Below are 6000 nucleotides of genomic sequence, written 5' to 3'. Positions count from 1 at the left end.
ACCTCAGGAGCAACCTTGAAAAATCCAAGCATTTCCTACCCGTTCGAAGCAAACTTTGACTTGTAGCAAGGACTTAAATTTCCAAGTATTTGCTACGGTTTTATTCATACGAGTACAAGAAAATGCTTCAAAATCGGTAGAGAAAGCAAATGCTAGTTTTTATTTATATGGCCCAAGGTCACAACACGATTTCTCCAGCCTTGCGGTCTCTTGCTGCCCGTTGTACCTCGTCTGTTAGGGCACTAACATTGGAATGGCCAAGACGGGGTCAGTCGTTCTCCGCGAGAGGGCGTACTTTACAAATTAACGACGATTTCCCTTGCGTTTGGACACTGTCTTGTCGCTGCTTTTCGTGCTTTTGCCGCGGTTATACTACTAACTAGCATGAGTAGTTTGTTCCGAAATACTAGCGTTGGGATTGCTGTTCGCCATCATGCAATCGGTAAATATTATTGCTTTACGGTCTGGATGATTTAGGGAAAAGTATTGTAGAAGACGAACAAGTTTTTTTCGTTGATTCTGTGAGAAAAAGACGCTTACTCGTAGGCCTACCGCCCGGTACCACAGAGTACAGACCATCATTCATGCAATAGATGCATGGCGTGTGTGTCATTGACACTGTCGAGTGTGTGCAGACTTAAGACTGCAGTCTAGGCGTTCAGGCTACAGGCTTCATCATGCCTGTGTATGTGTAAGCCTTGTGTCACTCTCAGCTCAGTCTTACTCTCTGTGGAGTGTGCGTCCATCATGATATTGTATTGCCAACACGTCATGGAGTGCATATGTTCCGCGCATTTTACCGATCTGCGCTATCTTAAGATTGCGCTGCGCATTCTTAGGATCCTATAATTGCGCGGCAATCTCGAGATCGCGCAAGGGAGTTTGGGGGTCTTGCGAGCCAATGAACGAATGATGAATGATTGTCCTGCAAATAATATAACTGACTTATTATGTTCTCTCCGAGAATTTGCAACATCAGACTGCATAAATTATGATGAAATATATGAACTATGGGTTGCCATTCTACCAATAATCTTCCGCACGGCTCATGGGCTTGAATTTTGTGAAAAGTCCCATCAACTTCTGCAATGTTACAAGAAAACGAGTCCCACAACAACAGGTAAAACTATAGTAGTAGAATTCGTTCTATTGTTCAATGATTGTTCAGGGATTGTTAGATTTATGGTAAGGGCCGGTGTAACATCTGTGGTTGTTCCCCATGTTTCAGTGTTTCCAAACAATAGGCAGCTAGAGAGACCATGACTTTTCAATAGGAGGGATACACAGAAAAACTCGTCAATCTATTTTTGAGCGTTCCCAAACAATGAGGGGAAACACTCAAAAACAGAAACACTCAAAAACATTACACCGGGGTAAGGGGCCGTTCATAATCATCAATGTGAATAAAGGACACTTAGTGCGAAAGAAAATGTTGTCCCCTACGTTATTCATTAGACTATAATCCCACCTTTGGTGACAAAGAAAATGTCGTCCCTTGTGGAGACTAAGTCATATCATATTCGTCAAAAAGTGTCATACTGAGATCTGTTCACATTATCAAAGGCATGGCCGCATTAATTACCACTGCTTATGAGGCTTCTGAGATGATGGTCAGTAAATATTGGTCAAAGTGTCATAGTGAGATCTGTTCACATTATCAAAGGCATGGCTGCATTAATTACCTGCCACTGCTAATTAGGCTTCTGAGATGATGATATGTTCATATTTGACTTGACACAAGCCAATTTTAGCACTTACTAATTATCATGATTAATATTCATTGATAATTTTTGGTGAAATGATCACTATGACAGAACGCTAATTTACATATAATTACCAATTACCAATTATCAATTATCATTAATTGGTGAATAAACTAAGTTCCATGACAATATTGTGCGACTGTAAGTGTAAATATCATAAACATTGTATTGTGTAATCATATATATCAAGGAAATGTAAATACTATTGGGATGTTATTATAAATAAAATAATTATAAACGTATAATAAAATCTTAGTTATTAGATGTATCTCTTTATTCATTAAGTAAATCCGGATGCAAGATTACAACCAAATGTACTTGATCAATCATTAATTTTCAAAAGCATTGCTCTCAGGTTGGATGTCCATCAGCAAGCTGTGTTAGGGGATAACCTGAAATATAAAACAGTATTTATAATGAGAAGATAACATAAAACCTTACATGTAGGCCTAAGTGTCTCCCTTCTCAAACGAATGCCTGAGCATGGAGGTATCTTTATAATACCTCCATGGCCTGCAGTTATCTTAATAATACCTCCATGGCCTGAGGTATGGCCTGAGGTACAAAATATAAATCAACCACTCGACAGTCAACTTTGGCCGGTATTAAATTAATTTACTTTCAGCATCCCATAGACAGTCACATGACAGTAATGTGACTGTTGGTGTAGCAAAAAATTAGGTGAAAAATAAAGCTACCAATGGCAATGCAAAGCTGAACATGTAAAAGTATCATCATCTCTAAAATGCGCAATCGGCAAAAAGCGCACGCTCACCCTTGCGCGATCTCGAGATTGCCGCGCAATTAAACGATCCTAAGAATGCGCAGCGCAATCTTAAGATGGCGCTAATCGGTAATTAGCGCGGAACACATACATTGGGACCAACGTTTACGAAAACGTCGCGTCTCGTCACGTTACAGTAATGTAAAATGCATGGTGACATGACGACAGCCAACACTACGTCATGTAAACGTTGTTCCCAATCTAGTGCATGAATCCATAGGCCTAGGTCTATATTATATATCACCACTTAGGAAATAGATGTATTCGAAGAAAACGGAATCGGTGCCAAAACAAATCTAATGCGCACACTCGGAATACGTCAGAAGGCCTAGTAAGCTGACTTCAGACAGTGCCCAGAGAGACACGGCGATCCTTTGTTCAAGGGTCAGTGCAAACTTCTTCGAATTCGTCTTATCAACGTAATGACGTAACTGGTGAAATAACGAGGCGTAGGCCTAGTGGTGAAACAATATTGCGCAATGTTATTTTGGTAGAAGGTTGTGGCAGTGAAGGGACTGTGTGCATGCACTTGAGGGAGTGTGTTCATCCTGATAGGCCTGTTTGAAGAAGAGGAATCGACTCCAAAACAATTTAAACAATGAGTGCGCACACCCAGAACATGTCACTCGTCAGAAGGCCTTAGCTGACTTTGGACAATGCCTAGGGACACCACGCTCTGGTCAGCACCAAAACAAACTTCTTCGAATTCGTCTATTTATAGGACCTTTGCAGTATTGCCAGATACGCCGGCACCACCTAGGGTCGCCAAAACAAACCATGTTTACAATAGATCTTCACAGAAAAGGATGCACATTGGCTCGAGACGACATTCGAAAGTCGGTCAGCGGGTAGCACGTGTGCACAGCATGATGCACTGTCAAGATTTTTTACAATTTGTAATACAATTTTTTAAAGGATATTTGATTGACGGGGTGCAATAGCATCGGCCAGCATCACCATGGCAATGACGGCATGAAAGAGGCTTGGCATCTCCAGCCCATATCGTTTAAGATATGTTTCAAATCAGTTGCAAAAATTTTTTTCTACCACTTACATGTATTTCTTTTTGTTTTGTAAATATGATTTCATCGGGATACCAAATCTTGGTAACTCATGTTTTTTAAATGTGGCATTGCAGGCCCTCCGTGCCACCCCTGGGGTTTTTAATGCCACTCGTGCCCACACTCAAGTGTTTTGAAGAATGTAAAATCCGTAAGTATTTACTAAAATTTTGATACAGCCTTTTATTTTACAATAAAATACTGTTACTACTGTTGTCCATTCATGATAAATTATTTGTCCGCATCGTTTTGGGCTATGGATGATGGAGTGTAAACGCGTGGACTGGATGGTCAAACTTTTTCAATACAAATTTTTGATTAAATTGATCTGTCATCGCTTGGAATTGAAAGTCATAGCATCGGTCGTTTTTTTTAAAAAACTGCTTGTCATTTTTTGGCATGTGATATTTGACCCTTTATGTCCTAACCGGCCGATATCCGACCACTGATTTTTGTCTCGTTTCCTAGCCTAGCTGCCTGCCAGTACGTACCTAATCTCAAGCAACACCATCGCCATCATGAAACTTAGGCTGGTTTTCGGGCGGTTTAGGGATATGCAATATACTTGTTTTCATCCGTTTGATGAAATAATTTTAGTGAAATTAATTAGCTGTCTTGTACATGGGGGGGGGGGGGGGGATTTGGAGGTCGTTTGGGGTGAAAGTTGCTGAAATACTGGGAAACACTAAAAAAATTCAAGGATTTAAAGAGTTAAAACAGAATAAAAATCTTTTTTTCATCTGACTCTGAGTTGGGCTTTGTGCTGGGTCAAACTTCTTTTCTGAAAATTCATACATGTATGATGAAGTTCAACTTCATACACAAGCTCAGCTCCTGCATCGTCCAGTCCATAAAGCTTTTTACTTCTCGTGCTACATGTATGTAAAGGCAAAAAAGGTTTGACTGTCATTGTCTGCACTTAGACAGCCGCAGAAACGTTTCTTATGTCTTTATGATGAATATGATTGTCGAAATGTTTTCAAAGGATTCAAATTGTTAATTTTTTGCAGAGTGTGTGATAAACATGTGTAAAGAAACCTTTCGTAAGAAGCCAGAAGAACTTTACAACAATCTTGGACTGGGAGGTAAGAAACATGCAATTTTTAAATTGCCTTTTAACCATTCATGTCTTCTCCATCAGTTCATCTTCCGACTTCGTCATGGACAATTTGCACAGCAAACAGCAATTTGATACCTTTCATTTGACAAATGTTATGTTATTTCAGATGGAGGCCATCATAAACTTCTTGTAGGATGAGTTGCCGCAGACAGAGATGAAAACCATGATGAATGTCCGTGAGCCAGAGGTGGGTCTGAAATTTGACAAATGGTCAGCCTTATTGATGGTATCTCTCCATGAAAGTACAGCACATGACAGGCGAGAAACTTGAAGCGAATTGGGTTAAACTGACCGGCTGCAACCAAATACAGTGCCTAGAGATGATTTTGAATCACTTCATGCATTATCCTGTGGATAGTCATGAAACAATAAAACCCTACGTACAGAGATGGGTACATTTTCAGGCATATGGAATAATTTGTGCTCAGAGGAACGCAGTGGCTCAACGTTTGAGCAGCAACATTGTGATCGGGAGGTCCTGGCTTCGATACCCGGCATGTGCCACGTTGTAACTCTTACCTTCTGGATAGGCTGGGTAATGAAAGCTCTTTTAAAGCGCCATATAAAACTCCTTGTTATTATCGTTATTTGGGCTGATTTTGTTGGGAAACACGAAAATATGTCACTTGATTGTCCACTGCATTCTTATTATACACTTAATTTGTTATCAAAGTAAAGCATTATCATCACATCATAGATGAAATTTTATAATTTGATTTTCCAGGCTATGATTTGTTTAGTACAACAATGCGAGGGACTTAACAAAATTGAGGCGGAAATATTCTTGAGGAAGTGTCGGTGCATGGAAGAAACGGAAACATTGGATTAAGGATTTATTTCATAGTGAATTACACAGTCACAAATGGATTACACACGTTCTGTATTAGACTAGTTTCTGCTGCAACTGACATTTTTGCAGGTGCCCACTCGTAGGCGATTCCTTGATGTCTTCCTTGGATTTTACATGATATTATGTCATTTTCGCCAACACGGGGTTTTGGCGCCAAGACGTTTGTTCCTAGAACAGTTGATTTAAATGCCGAATGTGGTCAGTTTTAATTTATATCGCAGGTGTCTACCCAAACAATTTTAGATGCTTTCTGCTGAATCTTCTATTACTACTGTTTTTACTGGGGTTTCATCGATGTTTTTTGGTGGAGTGTGACTCTAAAGTAATAGGCAGCTTGTTATGCCCCCGCCAATGCGTAAAGCATTGCGGAGGCATTATGTTTTACCAATGTCCGTCAGCCGGTAGGCGTCAGGCGTCTGTAA

General features: G+C 40.1%; 1 long non-coding RNA gene across 1 annotated transcript; it reads left to right on the top strand.

Moving 5' to 3' along the window:
- Window positions 1–381: 381 nt before the first annotated feature.
- On the top strand, window positions 382–5532 carry LOC135492887 (uncharacterized). Its single transcript, XR_010448153.1, has 5 exons — window positions 382–442; window positions 3686–3759; window positions 4619–4693; window positions 4835–4915; window positions 5453–5532. It is a non-coding gene; the product is annotated as an uncharacterized LOC135492887 (long non-coding RNA).
- Window positions 5533–6000: the final 468 nt, after the last annotated feature.

This window comes from Lineus longissimus, chromosome 8, assembly GCF_910592395.1.
Source record: "Lineus longissimus chromosome 8, tnLinLong1.2, whole genome shotgun sequence".
Taxonomy (NCBI): domain Eukaryota; kingdom Metazoa; phylum Nemertea; class Pilidiophora; order Heteronemertea; family Lineidae; genus Lineus; species Lineus longissimus.
Note: the sequence above shows the minus strand (reverse complement) of the source record. Positions and strands in the feature narration are given on the sequence as shown.